Raw genomic sequence first — 12,875 nt, 5'->3', positions numbered from 1 at the left:
CCTACCTCTGCAGGTTTTGGGATTTGTGCGTGGACACCCTTCCCGCCTTATCCGCAAGCCTATTTTTCCTACCTCAGTAGTTTTTGGGATTTGCGTGTGGACACCCTTCCCGCCTTATCCGCAAGCCTAGTTACGACCTTACGTAAGGAGCAAGATCGTAAGGTCGAGACGTTTGGGATCGGGACATCAAGGCGTTTGGTTTCCAACTTTGTCACGACCTCACTCTTGAGAGTCGCCCGGCGGGTCTGTCAGAGTCAAGCGAAAGAGACCTGCGACGAGGAACCGTGAGCTCGGGGGAAAGTTGTCTAAGAGCCAGCGTTCCTTGCCCGACCAAGCAGGACCTGGCGCGAAGGACGAACAGATAATCGACCCGCTGCCCAGAACCCCGAGTGCCAGAACGCCAAACTACCAGACAGGAAGGGTAAACGATCGACCCGTTGAGGCATTCAAGAGGCGTTGTCCCGTTGTCCCCGCAGAGGAAAACGGCAGCGACGCCAGCAGACATAGCCGGCAGCCACGTCCCCATCGTCGCGCGGAGCTGAGTGGGGAGCGCAGGAACGTCGCGGACATCAAGCTAGAGCTGAAAATAACATCGGCGATGTATCGATACATCGATGTTTTCCAAAACTTGGGAAACATTGATGCTTTCGATGTTTCCTCTTTACCTATCACTACTTGGCAGGAAAGAATCTCGGTAAGCTAAGCACATTTTTGATTAATTAAGTAAATTAAACTAAAATATACGTTCAAATTGCTATAGATTTCGACAAATATTTGTGTTGGCGGCGCTTCGATATGGAGAAGACTTTGAAAGAGCAGAACGGCAATGGTAACTAGAGTAATTAGAACATGAATGTATATGATTTGTAATGTTTTTTGAGGAAGGAGGTACGGTCCCAAATAAGCGGAAGAAATATGGGTAATCTGCAGTATAGAACTAACTTGACAAATCGGCTGATGGCAGACAGCCAAATGCATAAAATGTGGTAAAACCTACCAAACAAGTGGCAATATGACAAACTTGTCTTGCCCTTTTTTGAGTAGAACCTAATACTGTTTTTATACCCGTTACTCGTAGAGTAAAAGGGTATACTAGATTAGTCGGAAAGTATGTAACAGGCAGATGGAAGCGTTTCCGACCCCATAAAGTATATATATTCTTGATCAGGATCACTAGCCGAGTCGATCTAGCCATGTCCGTCTGTCCGTCTGTCCGTCTGACCGTCTGTCCGTCTGTCTGTCCGGATGAACGCTGAGATCTCGGAAACTATGAGAGTTAGGCTATTGAGATTTGGCGTACAGATTCCTGAGCTTCTTACGCAGCGCAAGTTTGTTTCAGTAGACTGCCACGCCCACTCTAACGCCCACAAACCGCCCAAAACTGAAACTCCTACAGTTTTGATGCTAGATAGAAAATTTTAACTGAAATGTATTGTTCTCATCAATACCTATCGATTGACCTAAAAAAAAGTTTGCCACGCCCACTTAAACGCCCACAAACCGCGAAAACCTGTGACGCCCACAATTTGGATGCTAGATGAAAAATTTGAACTGAAATGTATTGGTGTCGTCAATACCTATCGATTGATCCAAAAATAAATTTGCCACGCCCACTCTAACGCCCATAACGCTTAAATCTGTCTACCGCCGGTAGGTGGCGCATTTTAATTTCGCTTTGCTGCTTGCATATCTCCATTTCCCTTTGAGTAACGGGTATCTGATAGTCGAGGTACTCGACTATAGCGTTCTTCCTTGTTTATTATATTTTTAATTGAATTGTGATTTAATTTAAATTTTTGTGTTGAACGAGTAGCTTAAGTTTCACTTTGAATGTGAAGGAATTCAAAACAGAAAACTCATTTCAAATAAAGCATAATTTTTTATAATTATCTTACACATTGGGATTATTTGTGGTATTCGTTTATAATGTTATATGGAGTAAAAACGTTTTTCAAAATTACACCCAAAAAAAAAATTCGATGTATCGATTCACATTGATGTTTTTTTCTGAAAATCATCGAAACATCGATGTGCGACCACGAGGCAGCGTGTCGACAAGCGAGCAGAGGCGGCCACTACGAGCATCCCGAGACACGGGAGCCAGAGGTCATCAAGTCAACGCGTCGACAAGCCAGGACGAGGAACATCAGCAGCCTGTGGAACCAGAGCAAGGAGATACCGAGGCCAGCCCAGCCACACACCCGCTGTATTAATAACACGAGAATAAAACCCACTGTTACCATTCGAACCGCGTGTTTTCTTACTGATCTACGGGGCAGTCGCATCATATAAATTTGGTGGGACGAACACACAATCTTCTGTGCTAGCGGCAGGAATCTCGCAGCGAGCAGACCAACAAAAATCAGTTCGTTAAACTATTTTCTTGTCGCTGTAACGGTAAAGCTCCAAACCCATGGGTACTCGCATCAGTATGAAGCTCAGTTTCCGTTCCGGGACTATAAATGGCTAAACCAGTTGGGTTAGCTAAAGCATTTTTCAAGTTGTTAAACGCACTCAGTCAATAAATCTGTCAATGACCTAGCTTTCCGCGCAAATGAAAAAACCAAACGTCTAAAATATAAAAAGACTCCCAAACTGGAGTGAAGGGCATGAACATTCAGATTATTAACGCTGTACATTAGGAACTCGCATTCTTTCTTTACAAATACACATTTCTTATTTATCTCTAAATGGTTTTCACTAATGCGATCTAAAAGTTTTCCCAAGATTTATACATGCTCCTGTACGGTTTTTGTCGCAATAACTATTTCATCCATATAGATCACTACACTCTTCGTTCTTATAAAATCTGAAAACGTTTCTGAGATGAATCATTGGAACACGGCAGGGCCATTCTTTAATCCAAAAGGCATTCTCAGGTCCTTGAGGAGTAACAAAAGATGTATGTGGTACCGATTTTTCTTCCACTTCTATTTGATGAAATCCATTTTCCCTCAAGATACTCCAGGCAATCTTCAATAACGGGCAAAGGAAAATTATATTTAACTATACGTTTGTTTAAACCACGGTAGTCAACGTACATTCGAATTTCGGCAGACTTTTTCTTCAGAAGGACTAAAGGTTACGCATAAGGTGAGACGCTAGGTCGTATTACGTTATTTTTAAGTAACATCAATAGTTTTCGCAACTTTCTCTCTCTCTCAAATTAAGATAAGCGCCTTAGAGAACAATAAAACGGAGTAGTATCTGTTAGTCTAGTGGACATCCGATATCAAGGTCTGGTATTAAAGTTATATGGGCCATTAAAATAATGAGATTTGATATGCTTCTGACACCTATCTGCTACTTCGAGCCCAAACTCAGTTCCTATTTCAAATAAATCCTCTCTAATTTTTGCGCATCGCCTTCAATATCCAAAAATTCTTCAGAATTCGCATTGTCAAAGTTGTGATTAGAACTAACATTAACAGGTTTATAAGTATTTTTACTTATATTACGTGTAGAATTTATATGAGCGGTGAAAAGAGAAGCAAATTTTGATTTATCAGTATTGATTGATGTTTATACCAGTTACTCGTAGAGTAAAAGGGTATACTAGATTCGTCGGAAAGTATGTAACAGGCAGAAGGAAGCGTTTCCGACCCCATAAAGTATATATATTCTTGATCAGGATCACTAGCCGAGTCGATCTAGCCATGTCCGTCTGTCTGGATGAACGCTGAGATTTCGGAAACTATAAGAGCTAGGCTATTGAGATTTGGCGTGTAGATTCCTGAGCTTCTTACGCAGCGCAAGTTTCTCTCAGCAATGAACCACGCCCACTCTTACGCCCACAAGCCGCCCAAAACTGTGGCTCCTACAGTTTTGATGCTAGAATAAAAATGTTAACTGAAGTGTATTGTTCTCATCAATACTTATCGATGGACCCAAAAAAAGTTTGCTACGCCCATTTTACCACCCACAAACCGCCCAAGCCTGTGACGCTTACAATTTTCATGCTAGATACAAAATTTTATCTGAAATGTATTGGTCTCGTCAATACCTATCGACTGATCCAAAAAAAAAAATTTGCCACACCAACTCTAACACCAACTCGCTTTGCTGCATATCTTCATTTCCCTTTAGCTGAGTAACGGGTATCTGATAGTCGAGATACTCGACTTTAGCGTTCTTCGTTGTTTTTTTATGAACTAATTGAACTTCGATTATCTTTAGCGAGTCTCTATCTAATAACACAGGTAATGGCAGAATATTATCATCGACTATTTTTAACAAGACCTAGTACGTTGTTGAACAAAAATGATCAAAGCACTTCACTGTGCTGGCAATGCGTATGTATTTTTCCTTTTCACCTCGCAATCGTCATAATTCAATTGCTTGAATTGCTGCCAACTCCTACGAACCAGATCCCGCGTTCTCCTGCACGGCAGCCACCATAGTTTTCGTCTTCCGCTTGGGGCGTTACTGATACTTTGTGCTGTAGCAGTTAAAGCAGACCCCTTCCGACATTTTGGGTTGTCTACAATCTATCAAAATGTCCCATTTGCCGACAGTTGTAGCAGCGAGAGGCTTCAGGATCCTGCCTTCTGGTCGACTGGAAATTGGACTTCCGTTTAGTTTGCTTCTCCAACTTTGAAATCTTTCCAAGCGTCTACTTTGATTTATCGTAGATCATAATTTCTTCCGCAAGTCGTCCAAAGAACTACAGTTAGCCATTGCAAACGCGGCTCCCGAATTTTCTTCCAAGCCTTCCATGATGAATCGGATGATAATTTCTCTAACCAGTTTTTAACCTTAACCTTGAGGTCGAGTACAGCTATCAATTCGGTTCGCAGTGCTGGCCAAGTTAGGGCTGCCGTCTCAATCATGAACGACCTCGCAGATCTCCTAAGCAATCGTATGGCGAAAATAAATCATTGTTTCTCCGATACACTGTAATTAACGCACCCAAATCATTCATGTCGATGCCATGTCCTCGAGTGGGTTCATTTTGGCTCAACGAATTTTCTAAGTCAGCCACCCATTTACGCGCAACATACAGCTTCTCGATTTGTTGCAAATGTTGGATTTCTGCCTCAACGTTTTCCGCCACTTGATCACGCCGCTGCACGTCCGCAGCCGCCATGCCAGAAGCTTCCAAAAATTCTTCAGACGCCACCACTTGATCACGCCGGTGCACGACCGCAGCCGCCACGCCAGAAACTTCCAGATATTCTTCAGACGCCACTACTTTGTCGCCTTTTGCCGGTATACTATGGTCGTCCCTTTCTTGCTCATGTTTGTTTTCACTACCAACACAAGCGTCATCTCCCGGGCTCGAAAATGTTGGCTCCCCAGGCGAGATTTCACTCAGCCCCGATTCCCCCTGGTTCAGCCCCTCCAGTTTTGCTGATTCCAGACGGTCCATAATGGCCTTCACAGCTAACACGCTGTTTCGGTCTTGGATAGCTTTAAACTCAGATTTCGAACTCTTTATTATGTCCTTGTATCTCATAGCCGAGTTATTACAGCTTTTACGGCCTTTCAACTCCGCACCCGATATGTAAAGCTTTTAATTTCACTTTATGTTAACTTATTCCCGGTTCTCGTGTCTTGTCAATATCCTCGTCCTCTTCTTAGTGATCGCACTTTCCCTCTCGTGCTTCATCGAATTATTCAACGCTTGTTATCGATATTTACATGGGGCATTCTCTTACGTCTATTAAAATAAGATATTTTCACTATTTACATTCGGCCAACATGACTACAGATCCAACATGCTTTTAAATGGCAATTGAGTTAATTGACAATCATCAATATCAACAACTTCATATCGATCATTATCAAAAACACGGCTTCTCATATATGGCCCACGATATTTTGGGGCAAACTTCTTGTTTACATCTGCTGTAGTATCGACATTACGAATAGCCACATAATCACCTATTTTATATTCACGAGGAGCTCTATTACTATGTTTATGCTATGGGAATCGCGATTTCTTGAAAGCGCGATATAAAAACAATCCCTGTTTATGCTACACATATCAATTCATGATTTGATTTCAGTAGAGATGCCAGAGGTAAAAAATTAGGTATTTTAGTCTGGTCACACTTTCGCAAAAAGTAAACAAACCAAACAACGCGATGGATAACGTTAAATTCTTCATTTGCAATAAGAACCGGAAAATTAATTTCCAAAGTCGCTGTGTGGAGGCACAGAAGATCGATGGCTTTATTAAAAGTGAGGCGGTTTTTGGTGGCTAGGAGTCACAGGATGCTGATGAAGGTGTACCCGTCTGCAACCGCGACTCTCAGCCTGAGGACACCTAGAGTGCGAAGATTCAGGAGCAGGCCAAGAAGCAATGAATTTTGGTCACTTATGCAAGAGCCTAAAAATGAAAAATTTGTTTTTTGAGAACTTAAGGATGTCAAAGAGTTCATTTTTCGAACTGTGCGAATTGCTACGTCCGGGGCAGAGCATGTTTTTAACCGTTCCAGTTCCTCTGGAGAAACAAGTTGCGATTTGCGTATACAAACTGGCGACCTGTGCCGAGTATCGAGTGATTGGGGATGTATTTTGAGTACATAAAAGTACTGTGTACAAGTACTTTCATATTGTTGTTAAAGCAATGGTGAAACTTACGAGTGTATTAATTTCATTCCCAAAACTGGATGAATGCATTCAAAATGCAGGCGCATTTCAAAAAATGTGTCACATTCCTAATTACAAATTATAAACGCTTTGTAAAAATTATTTAGGAACACACATTCCTGTTAAAGCCCCAAAGATTGGCTACATGGATTTCGTTAATCGCAAGGGATGGACATCGATGGTCATGCAAGCTGTAGTTGACAACAATTACTTGTAAGTAAAACCATATTTAGGTATTGGTTTTTTTTCCAAATATTATTTATTTTTAGGTTTAGAGACGTCAGCATGAAATTGCCAGGAAGTGTCCACGACGCGACGGTCTTTAAAGAATCTGGAATTTTCAAGAACCATAGCCGAATTATTTCGGAATTTGTAAAACTGATGGGCAACAAAAAGATTCCCTTCATTATCCTAAGAGATCCTGCATACCCATTGCTACCGTGGCTTCTAAAACCATATACTGGATACCTAACAGGAAGAGTCGTTCAACTGCTACCTTAGCTCGGGCAGAATTGTAGTGGTGAATGCCTTTGGTCGATTGATAGGACGCTGGAGGTGCCTGGCCAAAAGAGTAGATACCGATTATAAACATGATATGTACTTCATAACTTCGTGGAAATAAGAAAGCAGAAGTTTACGCCAATCAACGAATATGAAAGTAACCAGCAACCACCAGACTGGCATTGTAACCAAGTATTGGAATCTCCTGAATGAGATCCATCTGATCTTAGGGAACACATTAAGGAATACATTGCATCTAACTTTCCTTTGCGAAGCAGTTCAATATAAAAGAAAATTGCACTTTTAGTTTTGTTTCGAAACATTTCAGCTTTAATTGGAGTTGAAGAACACTCGCATGAATCTTTGGGTCTCGGCCCGATCCTCCGCAAGAACTTCGCGCATGCTGTGCACAAAGGTGGCGTCGATTTCCCGTTGAGCCTCAAGGAACTCCTTGTTCTGCACCTCCAGCATGTCCAACGCCTCCTTGTTGTCGTTTGACATCTTCTGAACCATCTGCACGACGATTTCCTTATTTAAAAATGAAGTGAAATCATTTAAAATTACCATCGTGTTACCGTTAATGATAATTAATATGCTTACTTGAAGTTTGGCGGCTCCTAGGCATAGATGTCTCTACCAGGAGTTCAGGTGCATCAACAGTAGAAGACTTCATTGGCCAGTTCATCGAAGCCATCGATTTAACACCCACAAACCGCCCAAGCCTGTGACGCTTACAATTTTCATGCTAGATAAAAAATTTTAACTGAAATGTATTGGTCTCGTCAATACCTATCGATTGATCCACGCCAACTCTAACGCCCACTTAAACGCCCACAAACCGCGAAAACCTGTGACGCCCACAATTTGGATGCTAGATGAAAAATTTGAACTGAAATGTATTGGTGTCGTCAATACCTATCGATTGATCCAAAAATAAATTTGCCACGCCCACTCTAACGCCCATAACGCTTAAATCTGTCTACCGCCGGTAGGTGGCGCATTTTAATTTCGCTTTGCTGCTTGCATATCTCCATTTCCCTTTGAGTAACGGGTATCTGATAGTCGAGGTACTCGACTATAGCGTTCTTCCTTGTTTATTATATTTTTAATTGAATTGTGATTTAATTTAAATTTTTGTGTTGAACGAGTAGCTTAAGTTTCACTTTGAATGTGCAGGAATTCAAAACAGAAAACTCATTTCAAATAAAGCATAATTTTTTATAATTATCTTACACATTGGGATTATTTGTGGTATTCGTTTATAATGTTATATGGAGTAAAAACGTTTTTCAAAATTACACCCAAAAAAAAAATTCGATGTATCGATTCACATTGATGTTTTTTTCTGAAAATCATCGAAACATCGATGTGCGACCACGAGGCAGCGTGTCGACAAGCGAGCAGAGGCGGCCACTACGAGCATCCCGAGACACGGGAGCCAGCGGTCATCAAGTCAACGCGTCGACAAGCCAGGACGAGGAACATCAGCAGCCTGTGGAACCAGAGCAAGGAGATACCGAGGCCAGCCCAGCCACACACCCGCTGTATTAATAACACGAGAATAAAACCCACTGTTACCATTCGAACCGCGTGTTTTCTTACTGATCTACGGGGCAGTCGCATCATATAAATTTGGTGGGACGAACACACAATCTTCTGTGCTAGCGGCAGGAATCTCGCAGCGAGCAGACCAACAAAAATCAGTTCGTTAAACTATTTTCTTGTCGCTGTAACGGTAAAGCTCCAAACCCATGGGTACTCGCATCAGTATGAAGCTCAGTTTCCGTTCCGGGACTATAAATGGCTAAACCAGTTGGGTTAGCTAAAGCATTTTTCAAGTTGTTAAACGCACTCAGTCAATAAATCTGTCAATGACCTAGCTTTCCGCGCAAATGAAAAAACCAAACGTCTAAAATATAAAAAGACTCCCAAACTGGAGTGAAGGGCATGAACATTCAGATTATTAACGCTGTACATTAGGAACTCGCATTCTTTCTTTACAAATACACATTTCTTATTTATCTCTAAATGGTTTTCACTAATGCGATCTAAAAGTTTTCCCAAGATTTATACATGCTCCTGTACGGTTTTTGTCGCAATAACTATTTCATCCATATAGATCACTACACTCTTCGTTCTTATAAAATCTGAAAACGTTTCTGAGATGAATCATTGGAACACGGCAGGGCCATTCTTTAATCCAAAAGGCATTCTCAGGTCCTTGAGGAGTAACAAAAGATGTATGTGGTACCGATTTTTCTTCCACTTCTATTTGATGAAATCCATTTTCCCTCAAGATACTCCAGGCAATCTTCAATAACGGGCAAAGGAAAATTATATTTAACTATACGTTTGTTTAAACCACGGTAGTCAACGTACATTCGAATTTCGGCAGACTTTTTCTTCAGAAGGACTAAAGGTTACGCATAAGGTGAGACGCTAGGTCGTATTACGTTATTTTTAAGTAACATCAATAGTTTTCGCAACTTTCTCTCTCTCTCAAATTAAGATAAGCGCCTTAGAGAACAATAAAACGGAGTAGTATCTGTTAGTCTAGTGGACATCCGATATCAAGGTCTGGTATTAAAGTTATATGGGCCATTAAAATAATGAGATTTGATATGCTTCTGACACCTAACTGCTACTTCGAGCCCAAACTCAGTTCCTATTTCAAATAAATCCTCTCTAATTTTTGCGCATCGCCTTCAATATCCAAAAATTCTTCAGAATTCGCATTGTCAAAGTTGTGATTAGAACTAACATTAACAGGTTTATAAGTATTTTTACTTATATTACGTGTAGAATTTATATGAGCGGTGAAAAGAGAAGCAAATTTTGATTTATCAGTATTGATTGATGTTTATAACAGTTACTCGTAGAGTAAAAGGGTATACTAGATTCGTCGGAAAGTATGTAACAGGCAGAAGGAAGCGTTTCCGACCCCATAAAGTATATATATTCTTGATCAGGATCACTAGCCGAGTCGATCTAGCCATGTCCGTCTGTCTGGATGAACGCAGAGATCTCGGAAACTATAAGAGCTAGGCTATTGAGATTTGGCGTGTAGATTCCTGAGCTTCTTACGCAGCGCAAGTTTCTCTCAGCAATGAACCACGCCCACTCTTACGCCCACAAGCCGCCCAAAACTGTGGCTCCTACAGTTTTGATGCTAGAATAAAAATGTTAACTGAAGTGTATTGTTCTCATCAATACTTATCGATGGACCCAAAAAAAGTTTGCTACGCCCATTTTACCACCCACAAACCGCCCAAGCCTGTGACGCTTACAATTTTCATGCTAGATAAAAAATTTTATCTGAAATGTATTGGTCTCGTCAATACCTATCGACTGATCCAAAAAAAAAAATTTGCCACACCAACTCTAACACCAACTCGCTTTGCTGCATATCTCCATTTCCCTTTAGCTGAGTAACGGGTATCTGATAGTCGAGATACTCGACTTTAGCGTTCTTCCTTGTTTTTTTATGAACTAATTGAACTTCGATTATCTTTAGCGAGTCTCTATCTAATAACACAGGTAATGGCAGAATATTATCATCGACTATTTTTAACAAGATCTAGTACGTTGTTGAACAAAAATGATCAAAGCACTTCACTGTGCTGGCAATGCGTATGTATTTTTCCTTTTCACCTCGCAATCGTCATAATTCAATTGCTTGAATTGCTGCCAACTCCTACGAACCAGATCCCGCGTTCTCCTGCACGGCAGCCACCATAGTTTTCGTCTTCCGCTTGGGGCGTTACTGATACTTTGTGCTGTAGCAGTTAAAGCAGACCCCTTCCGACATTTTGGGTTGTCTACAATTTATCAAAATGTCCCATTTGCCGACAGTTGTAGCAGCGAGAGGCTTCAGGATCCTGCCTTCTGGTCGACTGGAAATTGGACTTCCGTTTAGTTTGCTTCTCCAACTTTGAAATCTTTCCAAGCGTCTACTTTGATTTATCGTAGATCATAATTTCTTCCGCAAGTCGTCCAAAGAACTACAGTTAGCCATTGCAAACGCGGCTCCCGAATTTTCTTCCAAGCCTTCCATGATGAATCGGATGATAATTTCTCTAACCAGTTTTTAACCTTAACCTTGAGGTCGAGTACAGCTATCAATTCGGTTCGCAGTGCTGGCCAAGTTAGGGCTGCCGTCTCAATCATGAACGACCTCGCAGATCTCCTAAGCAATCGTATGGCGAAAATAAATCATTGTTTCTCCGATACACTGTAATTAACGCACCCAAATCATTCATGTCGATGCCATGTCCTCGAGCGGGTTCATTTTGGCTCAACGAATTTTCTAAGTCAGCCACCCATTTACGCGCAACATACAGCTTCTCGATTTGTTGCAAATGTTGGATTTCTGCCTCAACGTTTTCCGCCACTTGATCACGCCGCTGCACGTCCGCAGCCGCCATGCCAGAAGCTTCCAAAAATTCTTCAGACGCCACCACTTGATCACGCCGGTGCACGACCGCAGCCGCCACGCCAGAAACTTCCAGATATTCTTCAGACGCCACTACTTTGTCGCCTTTTGCCGGTATACTATGGTCGTCCCTTTCTTGCTCATGTTTGTTTTCACTACCAACACAAGCGTCATCTCCCGGGCTCGAAAATGTTGGCTCCCCAGGCGAGATTTCACTCAGCCCCGATTCCCCCTGGTTCAGCCCCTCCAGTTTTGCTGATTCCAGACGGTCCATAATGGCCTTCACAGCTAACACGCTGTTTCGGTCTTGGATAGCTTTAAACTCAGATTTCGAACTCTTTATTATGTCCTTGTATCTCATAGCCGAGTTATTACAGCTTTTACGGCCTTTCAACTCCGCACCCGATATGTAAAGCTTTTAATTTCACTTTATGTTAACTTATTCCCGGTTCTCGTGTCTTGTCAATATCCTCGTCCTCTTCTTAGTGATCGCACTTTCCCTCTCGTGCTTCATCGAATTATTCAACGCTTGTTATCGATATTTACATGGGGCATTCTCTTACGTCTATTAAAATAAGATATTTTCACTATTTACATTCGGCCAACATGACTACAGATCCAACATGCTTTTAAATGGCAATTGAGTTAATTGACAATCATCAATATCAACAACTTCATATCGATCATTATCAAAAACACGGCTTCTCATATATGGCCCACGATATTTTGGGGCAAACTTCTTGTTTACATCTGCTGTAGTATCGACATTACGAATAGCCACATAATCACCTATTTTATATTCACGAGGAGCTCTATTACTATGTTTATGCTATGGGAATCGCGATTTCTTGAAAGCGCGATATAAAAACAATCCCTGTTTATGCTACACATATCAATTCATGATTTGATTTCAGTAGAGATGCCAGACGTAAAAAATTAGGTATTTTAGTCTGGTCACACTTTCGCAAAAAGTAAACAAACCAAACAACGCGATGGATAACGTTAAATTCTTCATTTGCAATAAGAACCGGAAAATTAATTTCCAAAGTCGCTGTGTGGAGGCACAGAAGATCGATGGCTTTATTAAAAGTGAGGCGGTTTTTGGTGGCTAGGAGTCACAGGATGCTGATGCAGGTGTACCCGTCTGCAACCGCGACTCTCAGCCTGAGGACACCTAGAGTGCGAAGATTCAGGAGCAGGCCAAGAAGCAATGAATTTTGGTCACTTATGCAAGAGCCTAAAAATGAAAAATTTGTTTTTTGAGAACTTAAGGATGTCAAAGAGTTCATTTTTCGAACTGTGCGAATTGCTACGTCCGGTGCAGAGCATGTTTTTAACCGTTCCAGTT

At 41.5% G+C, this 12,875-nt stretch overlaps 2 long non-coding RNA genes across 2 annotated transcripts; both read right to left on the bottom strand.

The window, feature by feature from the left end:
* Nucleotides 1-2,916: 2,916 nt before the first annotated feature.
* LOC139354556 (uncharacterized) lies at nt 2,917-3,631 on the bottom strand. The gene is made up of 2 exons (XR_011605517.1): nt 3,042-3,631; nt 2,917-2,973 (listed from the first exon to the last, which is right to left on the bottom strand). It is a non-coding gene; the product is annotated as an uncharacterized lncRNA (long non-coding RNA).
* Nucleotides 3,632-4,273: 642 nt separating this feature from the next.
* On the bottom strand, nt 4,274-4,999 carry LOC139354557 (uncharacterized). The gene is made up of 2 exons (XR_011605518.1): nt 4,909-4,999; nt 4,274-4,848 (listed from the first exon to the last, which is right to left on the bottom strand). It is a non-coding gene; the product is annotated as an uncharacterized lncRNA (long non-coding RNA).
* Nucleotides 5,000-12,875: the final 7,876 nt, after the last annotated feature.

This window comes from Drosophila suzukii (genome assembly GCF_043229965.1).
Source record: "Drosophila suzukii chromosome 2 unlocalized genomic scaffold, CBGP_Dsuzu_IsoJpt1.0 scf_2c, whole genome shotgun sequence".
Lineage (NCBI taxonomy): Eukaryota > Metazoa > Arthropoda > Insecta > Diptera > Drosophilidae > Drosophila > Drosophila suzukii.
This window is presented reverse-complemented; position numbering and strand designations above follow the sequence as displayed.